The 10,631-nt window shown below is 36.7% G+C and overlaps 1 long non-coding RNA gene and 1 pseudogene across 1 annotated transcript; one reads left to right on the top strand and one right to left on the bottom strand.

The window, feature by feature from the left end:
* The first annotated feature begins 4,838 nt into the window (after positions 1–4,838).
* Positions 4,839–7,309, top strand: LOC103461124 (heat shock 70 kDa protein 12B-like; annotated as a pseudogene).
* A 2,869-nt stretch (positions 7,310–10,178) lies between these two features.
* Positions 10,179–10,631, bottom strand: LOC103461123 (uncharacterized). Its single transcript, XR_533051.1, has 3 exons — positions 10,595–10,631; positions 10,318–10,498; positions 10,179–10,231 (listed from the first exon to the last, which is right to left on the bottom strand). It is a non-coding gene; the product is annotated as an uncharacterized LOC103461123 (long non-coding RNA).

A 10,631-nucleotide genomic window follows, 5' to 3' on the forward strand; every position in this document is an offset into this window, starting at 1 on the left:
CCGGAGTACCCGGAGAAAACCCACGCATGCACAGGGAGAACATGCAAACTCCATGCAGAAAGACCCCAGGCCGGGAATCGAACCCACTATTGAGAACAAATAAAAAAATTAAAAGGTGATTTTTGCTTAGTTTGTACTTTTACCCTGCTACTTTTTTACCGCACTTTGAACCATGCGGCTTATAGCCCGGTGTGGCTTTTCTGTGGATTTAGAAATAGAAAATATAGAGCCGCTGCACTTAAGCTCAGCGTGAGTGAAACCATGGAGACGGAGGGCTGCGTCCTTAATGGCAGATTTATTTAGGACCCTGCCCTCTGCTGCGTCCTTGTGGAGAACCGAGAGCGGCTGAGAAATTAACGGCTTATAGCCTGGTGCAGCTTATGTATGCAAGTACCCAGTTTTTTAAAAAACTTTGTTGGTGTGACTTATAGTGAAGTGTGCTCTATAGTTCGGAAAATATGACAAATAAAGTAAGATTATTTAATCAAAAGAGAAAAATGAAAATAACACGTAAGAATTATTTTTGTACTCCTTATCAGTCAGTCTAGTCTGCACAGATAATTAGGGAATCATGTAATTTCTATTTAAATGAAAAGTTGAAGCATTTATCAACATGAACAGCACATGACAAAGTATCTGAACAAACTGAACACAAGCTGATGATTCAGTTTCCCCCTGAAGAAAGACGCTACATACCTGAAAGTTAACAACCAGGAGAAAACAAATAAAGAGAAACAGAAAGTCATTACATTCCTATTAGACCAACCTCTACAAAACCAGTTTCCCTGTTGCAGTTCACTTAAATTTTAGTTCAAAAATTGTAAAGCACATATACAGTCATAGCAATACTAATGCTCCGAGAATCCTTTCAGAATTTCCTGCAGCAATCTTTCTTTAATATAAAAAATACGTTTTTTGGAGTTTTATATAACCACATTACAGAAAGGATTTTGCAAGTTCTTGGTGTCCATACTTTAAATTACAAAATGAATGGTAATATCTACATTTTAGTCCTTAAATTTAAACATTTCATTCAACATGTGTAAGTGGTGAGGACACGCTTGGCAGTGAGGTTAGGATGAGCAGAGAGAAAACACACCTGGGCTGTGAGGAGGGTCGCAGTGGGAACAGGTGAGGGTTTTCCCTCATTACTGCAAGGACAATTAGGAAAGTAATAAAATAATTTTTGGTAAATTCAAAATCAGACCTACATTTTTCTTCAGAAACAGGTCTATGAAGAAACATGAGCACAAACAATCACTTTTACCCCATGTTGCTTTCCAGTTCTTTTTTGACCAAAATATATTATTTGAGCTTTTCAAAGCCATTTCAGTGATTTTCTTCTCTTGGCATCATTGCACTACAGTATTTACAGGGAACAGTGATGCCTCACTTAATTATATTTGTTTTAAAAGCTTTTCAGCAAAACTTACAAAATCAGAATGACAAATGTATTTATGCCCTTTTGTTTTATTTTGTTTCTACTTTTAAATCTTGTTTAAATACTCATAAGCATTGCCATAAAAATGTGGTGGTGATCATATAACAAAGAACTTTAAATAAATATCATTAATATAAAGATTCTAATTATTTAGCTGGTGGAGAAAATTTCTGAGAATTATGTGTGAACTAAGAAGTTTGATATTATTATTGACATTAGAAGTTTAAAACAAACCATTTGCAGATGTTGTTTGTGATTGATTCACATCTACATTCTGCTTTGAGTTGTTATTATATAAACCTAAGAATATTAAGGGAAAAATGTAATTAAATAAAATTATATTTGGTAATACATGAAGATCCTGGAGCCACTTTCTTATAAGGTAAAAATGCAGCATTTAGAACTGGGATAAGTTTAGGATTTGATGTTCCAGCTCATTGACATTTTGTTGATGTATTACTGTTCAATGCAAATTATTGGAATCTAATGGCTAAAGCAAAAACCACATGATTTGTCTTCGTTCACCAAAGCTTGAAGCCAAACAAGATTCAAGATGAAAGATACCTTCCTTGTAACTTCAAAGTTACTGGTAGAATATTACTCCAGAATCAAAATTACATTTCAAAAATGCTGAGTGTTGGCCACCTCAAAAAAGGGAAACAGAAAGCAATAATGAGGTAAGTGAAGTTTCTTTTACATAGTACAAAGTGAGCCAAATTGCTTGGCATGACATCAATGGAAAGACAAAAAAGAAATAGAATCAAAAGCACACACATAACAAGGGTTGCTTAAAAGGAAATAAATGTTAAATACAGAACATAAAACATAAAACAATTGTTTCAGTCCAGACTTATAACATCCAAAATTTTCTGCTTCTCAGGAATTTGTTCCAGACCTGAGGAGCATAAACACTAAATTCTGCCTCACCTAGTTCGGGTTCTGGAAACCCTGAATAAACAAGGCTCTGAAGACCTGAATGGTCTCCCTTGGATGATAGTGTTTCAACATGTTTATGTGGTATAACCATGTCTTTCTGCAGTCAGGTGTAGAAATTATGATGTTTGTATTTGACACTTTGCTCTGTACTAAATAAGGGCCAGAGAAATGAGCAGCTAAATCCGAGCCACTCCCTGTTACCTAAACCAGCTCTGTCACCAAGGCAAAATTATCAACCAACTACCTGGCTGTGCATCAGGGCAACATTTTCATGGGAGAACAAGGGTAGGTAAAAGGTAGGTTGTTTCCTACCTTTTACAGTGTGTGACGCAAAATATTCTTCCGGTGTCCATTATGACCCTTTCATTGGGCAGCCTAGAGCCGCACATTTTGATTGGTGATTGAAGGCGTGAGGGCTAAGGGGTTAATGAGTGCTTCACAAGTCACAGGCTTTGCAGCAGAATGGATCTTCTCATTTCTGACATCATTTTCTTTAGCAAGCAGAGCACCACCATCAGGTGTAGCTGAGGCAGGTGAGAAGTCAACCTCTGACTCTCTCCCACCGAGTCATAACATTGGCACATAGCAATTGGGAAAACGCCAGAAACTAATGATGTTTTCACATAAACGCAATGAAGGGGAGCAAGCAATCAGTGCATCCTCATTTGAATCACAAGTAGACCTCACATCAAAAGGCAACATATTCTCAAGATTGTGCACCAGCAGTATCTCTCAGCACCATCACTTGTGTCTTTCAGTGATACTAAACCATCAAATATGAAAGTTTTAAAGACTTCATCAGTGTGATCAGAAGTTGCTCCCTCAGGAAATAAGCAGAGATTGTTGGACAGAGTGCCACTCTTTCTGGCTGGTTAGTGGAAAACCCCTGTTACTTAGATTGAAGCAGTTCACAGTCACCAATCAGGTGTCCAGGCTTCAAACAAAATGACATTTCCTTTTTCCTTCCAGGTTGGATGAAGATGAACTAGTATTTAGGCCACTGTCAGCCTTGTGAGAGGATCACACTTACCAAAAGTAGACTTTGGTGTCAAAATGGACTTGTTGGCCAGAACAGCAGCTTGCTATAAGGTAGCAGTTCTGTTCATTAAGGTAAACTGTAACCATTTCAGGTATAGCATTTTTAAACTTTTCAAACAAGATCCTCAAATGAAAGCTTGACCATTAATTTTACACACTGCACAACACCTGTGAAAAAGCAACCCTATTTCATGCAATTTCAGATTTAGAAGGCAAAGCTTTGATTTAGTAGCCTTTCACTTCTCATATTTGGTGTTCAGATTGTTGCCATGCCCTTAAAACAAAAAAAGGTTGAATGATAATTAAGAAAATAAGAACAACTTTTAGCATTTATTTTACTACCCTGTCTTCGCAATGTGTTTTATACACATAATATCGAATGACTTTTGGAAATAATGTTCTATTTATTTGCATGAAAAGAGGAGGAAGTTAACTACTAAAAGCACATGAGAAAGCACCTGAACAAACTGAAAGCAAAACAATCACTCAGTTTTTCCTGAATTTAAATGCAGCATACCAAAGAGTTAACAACCAAAAGTATGAACGAAAGAGAAAAGGAAAGCTGTTAGAATTCCTACTACACTGACATCTTAAAAACCAGTTTTTCTGTTTCAGGTTTTTAATTTTCCTGATTCTTCTAATCAGGAAACTAGAGTCAGATAATTGCTCTGGGAATCCTCTCGTCATTTCAGGGAACAATCTTTCTTTAATGCCAAATGTAATAATATATTGTTTGTGTTCTATTTTGATCTTTAAAAATATGTATAAAAAGATATATGTAAGTTATTGGCAGTTATTGAGTTTTCTTTATTTAATATTTTGCATGCAACATGTAAAAAGTAAGTCCATAATTAGATTTAAAATTAGAACATGTGATGTGGTTCAAATGTGGCTCATTTTGAGTTCTTCCTTTAGCACTCTAGAACAGTGTTTCCCAAATCTGGTCCTCTAGAGACACTCCTGCATATTTTAGGTGTTTTCTTGATTCAAGCACACATGAGTTCATTTTATGTCTAATTAACAGGCTTTTGCTGAATTTCTATAATCTTAATCAGGTGTCTTAAATCAGAGAAACATCTTAGACATGCAGTCTTATAGACTAGTAGACTATAAAATTTTAACATAAGTTATTTTGGTAATCATATTTTCATTTATGTTCTTTCCATCCCATTGATTGAACATGTCTTTTAAAAAATACATGTGCCTTGGAACCATTGAATTATAAAAATATGTAATTTATGTGAAACTTCATTTTCATTAATTATCAGAACTTAAAGTAAATGAAGATCTCTGTTTAAATGAATGTGACGTAGAGAAGCAGGAGGTGTGGTTTACAGAGAGATAAATAAATACAGTCTGACTGCTGCTTACTGGCACAGTGACATTTTCTCCTTACCTTGACTGGTTGTCGTTTCTTTCTGCAATGGGCGACTCATTTGTCATAGCAATTGACTTTGGCTCTGCGTTTAGCGGTTATGCCTTTAATATCACACCCAGAGAGGAAAAAAGTGAACCATACCTACCAAGGTGGGGAAAGGAGTATGGACTTGACTCCCCAAAGACTCCAACCTGCATTTTGTTAAATGAAGATGAAAATGTCAGAGTTTTGGCTATGAAGCCAAAAACGTTCCCTATTCTAGATTATGTGATGAAACCTTTGAATGTCAGCAGAGAAGGAAAGAGGAAGAATGGAGATTGATCATTTGTGCAAATTGTTTGATGAGAAAACATTAAAGAAACATGCACAAGACCATAAGTAAACAAGATGTGATGACTATTGATTGCTTTACATCCTGCTATATAATGGAAATAAAGAGTACAATCACTGCTTATACAACCAAACTTTTGTATCTAATACTTTAATCTACAGAAACTCAGCAGTGATCTGAAGATTAAAGCCGCCAATGGAAAATCTATGAAGGCATTGAAGGTTTTCTCAGACTCCCTGAGATTTCTTAAAGAAGATGCACTGAGAACAATCAGCCGAAACACAGGTGGGGAGAGGTTGTTCATTCCCTCCGACTTCACCTGGGTCCTGACGGTTCCTGCCATCTGGGATCCTTCAGCTAAACAGTTCATGAGAGAAGCTGCAATGCAGGTAACATCAGGATTTACAGAAACAATTAAGTTCTGAAATGTGCAGATGGATGAGACTTTATCATTTTGTAGGCAGGTATTATAACAGAAGGAGATGAGGAAAAACTGGTGTTGGCACTGGAACCAGAAGCTGCTTCAATCTGGTGTAAGAAGCTTCCAGCTGATGGTTTCATCTCAGACAAACACAACTCAAAGTCAATGGATCAGTCTGCAGGGACGCAGTACATCGTTGTTGACTGTGGAGGTAAAGTGTCTGTGATTCTGATGCAATGTGTTATTGATTCATTCACAAGCCACTTTTAACATCCTTACACATCCTTACACAGAAGAATATTATTAGATACGAGAGGTAGTTTTGACATACACTCACCAGCCACCTTATTAGGTACACCTTACTACTACCGGGTTGGACCCCCTTCTGCCTTCAGAACTACCTTATTACTTTATGGCATAGATTCAACAAGGTACTGGAAACATTCCTCAGAGTCTGCTCCATATTGAAATGATAGCGTCACGCAGTTGCTGCAGATTTGTCAGCTGCACATCCATTATGCAAATCTCCTGTTCCACAACATAACAAAAGGTTCTCTATTGCATTGAGATCTGGTGACTGTGGAGGCCATTCGAGTACAGTGAACTTATTGTTCAAGAAACCAGTCTGAGATTATTTACTCTTTATGACATGAAGCATTTTACTGCTGGAAGTAGCTATCAGAAGATGGGTACACTGTGGTCATAAGGGATGAACATGGTCAGCAAAAGTACTCAGGTAGGCTATGGCATTGACACGATGCTCAATTGATTCTAAAGCGCCCAAAGTGTTCCAGAAAAATATTCCCCACACCCTGCACCACCACCAGGCCGAACCATTGATACAAGGGAGGATGGATCCATGCTCTCATAATTTAATCAATTCTGATCCTACCATCCGAATGTTTCAGCAGAAATCGAGACTCATCAGACCAGTTAACATTTTTCCAATCTTCTACTGTCCAGTTTTGGTGAGCCTGTGCAAATTGTAGCCTCAGTTTCGTGTACTTAGCTGACAGGAGCAGCACCCAGTCTGGTCAGCTGCTGAAGCCCATCCGCCTCAAGGTTTGATGTGTTTTGTGCTCAGAGATGTTCTTCTGCAGACCTCGGTTGTAATGAGTGGTCATTTGAGTTTCTGTTGCTGTTCTATCAGCTGGAACCAGTCTGGCCATTCTCTGATCTCTGGCATCAACAAGGTATTTGCACCCATGGAACTGCCACTCACTGGATATGTTCTCTTTTTGGACCATTCTGTGTAAACCCTAGAGATGGTTGTGCATGAAAATTCCAGATGTTGTTGCTTCTCGGAAAAGTTCCTATACTTATGGATTTGCTGTTTGTGAAAAGTTTGATGAGAGCAAACATAAGAAAGAAAAGAAATTTACAGCCAAAGGTGCGTAATTGAGTCGAGATATTTTCAGGAAACTGGTGGAAGAAGGTGAAGATCTTGGTTCAGAGGATACCAAGGAGTTCTTATGTTCTTCAGCAAGAGCAGACCAGGTAGAGATGAAACTGAGATTCTTCCGCTCATTAAGAAAAGATCCAGTGTATGTAGATGAGTGGGGAGTGGAAGAGGTTGGTTCTTTCATTGTAGACATGACTGGAGGTGGTAAAGTCAAACTGGAAATTGACTTTGGCTCCACAGAGATAACAGCTACAGGGACAAACCAGATTAGTGGGAAGAAACAAGCAGTAAAAATTCACTTCATGACAACAGACAGAGAATGTGTCATTGATGGTGATGCAGAAGATGCTTTCAGTGTTTGAACAGAGCACTGATTAAAACATGCTACAGCATAATAGTTGACTTGATATTTTCTTTCTTCACAGTCATTCAGTAAGTGAATGACTTCAAGGCATGGTGGTGGAATTTGGGATTTGAAAGAACCGTTAAGAAGAAGTTACTGTGCACATAAAGAGCAGATATTTATAGTAAACATTGAAATTGACTGCTGTTACTACACTTTATTTTACCACACAGTGGCTAAACACTAAGCAATCAAGATGAAATCGTAAAAAAATCATTTTTTTGGACCAATGCTTTGAGACCACCCAGCCTCGTGGGCTAAGTTTTCACATAAAAATTTACAAGACCTTGAATTATAGTTCATGTAATCAATGCACAAATGATGGAGATAAGTTGCTGTCATTTTGAAAAACACTTCTTTCTGATCAAACCCTGCTCACATTTTACTCATATCGTAAATCCTGCCCTAAATTAGTAGAAGTTAGAATATCTTGGGAATTGTATCGTTTTAGTTTATGTAGTGGTGGAGGTTTCTTTAACTGTAATGTAACAGTGGTGAAAATCAATAAACTGAGAAAATATATCAAAATTAGCTTATTCATACTTGTTTTAATTTTAATTTTCACATCAATGCCATGTGTTGCTCCATTTAGGAAAGCTGTGAAGTGAAATTAAATTGCAATAAAAAAACAAATTGAATACTTTCTTCTGTCTGCCTTTTCTTGCTGAGAAACAGTTCTTTAAGTGTTTATCTTTGTTTAGTATTAACATAAATTCAACAGTGGGATGTACAAGAGCCAAGATCAATCATTCCTGTAAAAGATAATTGATATAGGTCATTTATTTTTGCTTGTTTTTCTTTTTAAGCACCATATCTCTTGGAGAAAGCCCAGAAATGTTTTTTTCTTTTGTTTAGTTTCTCTTCAATGATCCTCTTGCATATCTGTCTATAGATGTGCAGGTGGACAGACCATAAGCAGAGGAAGTACTAGAGAAATGGCCAGTCATCTTAGTGTTGAAAAGATGCAAACACTAGAAAATATATGGCTTATGGTTGCTGTATCTGTAAAGGTCATGTGTACAAATTTACACTTATGTCAAACTTTGTATTTAGAGATATGTTGGACCTCCAGCCAACACATCTGTAACTATAAGAGATATGTTATTATACGCTGGTATAAGGACTATTAATCCCACAATGCTACACATGTTCTTTCAGTTTCAACATCTTATCTATGTATTGATGTCCCTTAACTTTCTCCAGCTGAAAAGAAACAAAACTGAAGTTATGAGGAATGATCCAGAGTCAGCACACAGCTTCAGTTATTACAGCTAGAAACTAGAGATCAGACCTGGAATCTGTGATGGACTCTGACCTAAACCTTCAGAGCCACATAAATACAGTTACAAAGTCGGTCTTCTACCATCTGGATGGGAACAGCATACATTGCTGTGTTTGTAAACACTAAGTTTTCTGATTTATGTTTGAGCAAAAGGTAGAAGGGAAAAACTTTATAATAATCATGATGGCTTTAATGAGAGAAACAGCAGGGCAGTTTTAAAGATGACTGATCCTTAAGTAGTTACTTTAGAAAAAGTCACAATTTTATTTAAAGGATGAGTTTAGACAGAACAGTGAGATCAAGATCAAGAGACTGAAGACATTTTATTTAGCCAGACAAAACTTGATCTGTCACCGTCAGACAGACATTAATTGTAACTCTAATGTAAATACTTTCACTCACACAACATGTACTTTTATTTCATAACCAACACCTACAACAATTGTATTTGATAGAACAATACTGAGAAAGCACAAAAAACATAAGAATTTACATTTCATGCATTTTATCTTAAATGTAATTTGATTAATATTTATCATTTTGTTTAAATGAAGCCTAATTTGTGCATTCAGGAAACTAAAACTGTATGAAAGACATTCATGCATGATGTCCTTTGTCTATTTATCAGAATCTTTGAGCCCATGAGGGAAAATGTCCCAAGAGTTTTTCACATAATGCTGAGACTCCCAGTCTGGCTGGAGAGGCGGATTGTTTAAAGCGATCAAGCAGCCCAACCAGTAGCACTCTGAGGTCAGACGTCTCAGATTCACCATCACATCCTCAGCTTGTTCACCTTCATATTTAGGAAATGGACTCTGTTAAGGAGAAATTTGTTCAATTTACATTTAAGCCTTTTAAATACATTTTAAAATAATTAAGTTTAATTGTGTGTCCTGATTGTTTTCTAAAACAAGAACATCCACAAACCTTCAGTAGATCTTTGTTGCTGTGGTAAACAACCAACTGCAGATTATGAACTGCCAGCTTTCTGTATCCTTCAACCTGGAACATATGAACCATTATGGTGAGGCGTATTGCATCACTTCCTGTCTGCTTTTTGCACTCAGAAGAATAATTTTATTTTCTGAATGATTACGTGATCTAATCTGTTCAATGTGGCATTTTCAATGAAAACCACCTCAATACACTTATTTTCTGATTCTGATTGTCTCCAGTTTCTTGAATTTTAACTAATTACATTTTCTCAGTAATTTCAACCATCACCTTATTGTAAAATTGATTCTTCTTTTCACAACAGTTTTTAATTTTTGCTGAATCTGATAATAGAAATGTATTATTTAGTAAAGAACTGGATTCAATTTCAGACCCCTTGATATGAATTTAACCTGTTGGTCCCAGAAGCCCCCGGTATGTTGGGCAGCAGCATGTTGGCTAATGGTCACTTTAAGATCACATTTGATGTAAATTAGCATGATATGAATAAAATGAACTAATCAGAACTGGTGTGGTTGAGAAAACGCTCCTGCGGTTGAATACCTTTTGGTTTTCCTGTCCACTGCTGGACTCAGTGGATCCAAAAGTTTCCTCTATTTGCTGCTTTATTCTTCTCATTTCTTCCGCCGCTTCTTTAAAGGTTTTCTGCAACAATGGGTTGGATTGTTATAAAAATTAAAACCCACGTTAAATCAAAAGGTATCCATGCAAAAACAACAATTTCAGTTTACCTGAACCAAAGCCCTTGTAAACTCTGGACTGGATTTATTGGATTTCAGAAGATCTTTCATGTCAATCCACTTCTTCATCTTTAGACTTTTGTACATTTCAGTCAGTCTGGTTTTACTGACCGGGTCATTCATGCTCTCAGTGTCTCCTGTCTTTATTGAAACAGCCATGTCTTGTGCCARTCTGTCAAAATAAAATATGCTGTTTACTAAAAACCATTTCCTCACTGGATTTAATGAGACATGAACAATTCTTTGTGAATGGCTTCATGTACAGTACCTGTCTTTCAGTGATTTCATTTCCTTCCATAGCTTTT

Source organism: Poecilia reticulata, unplaced genomic scaffold (genome assembly GCF_000633615.1).
Source record: "Poecilia reticulata strain Guanapo unplaced genomic scaffold, Guppy_female_1.0+MT scaffold_637, whole genome shotgun sequence".
Lineage (NCBI taxonomy): Eukaryota > Metazoa > Chordata > Actinopteri > Cyprinodontiformes > Poeciliidae > Poecilia > Poecilia reticulata.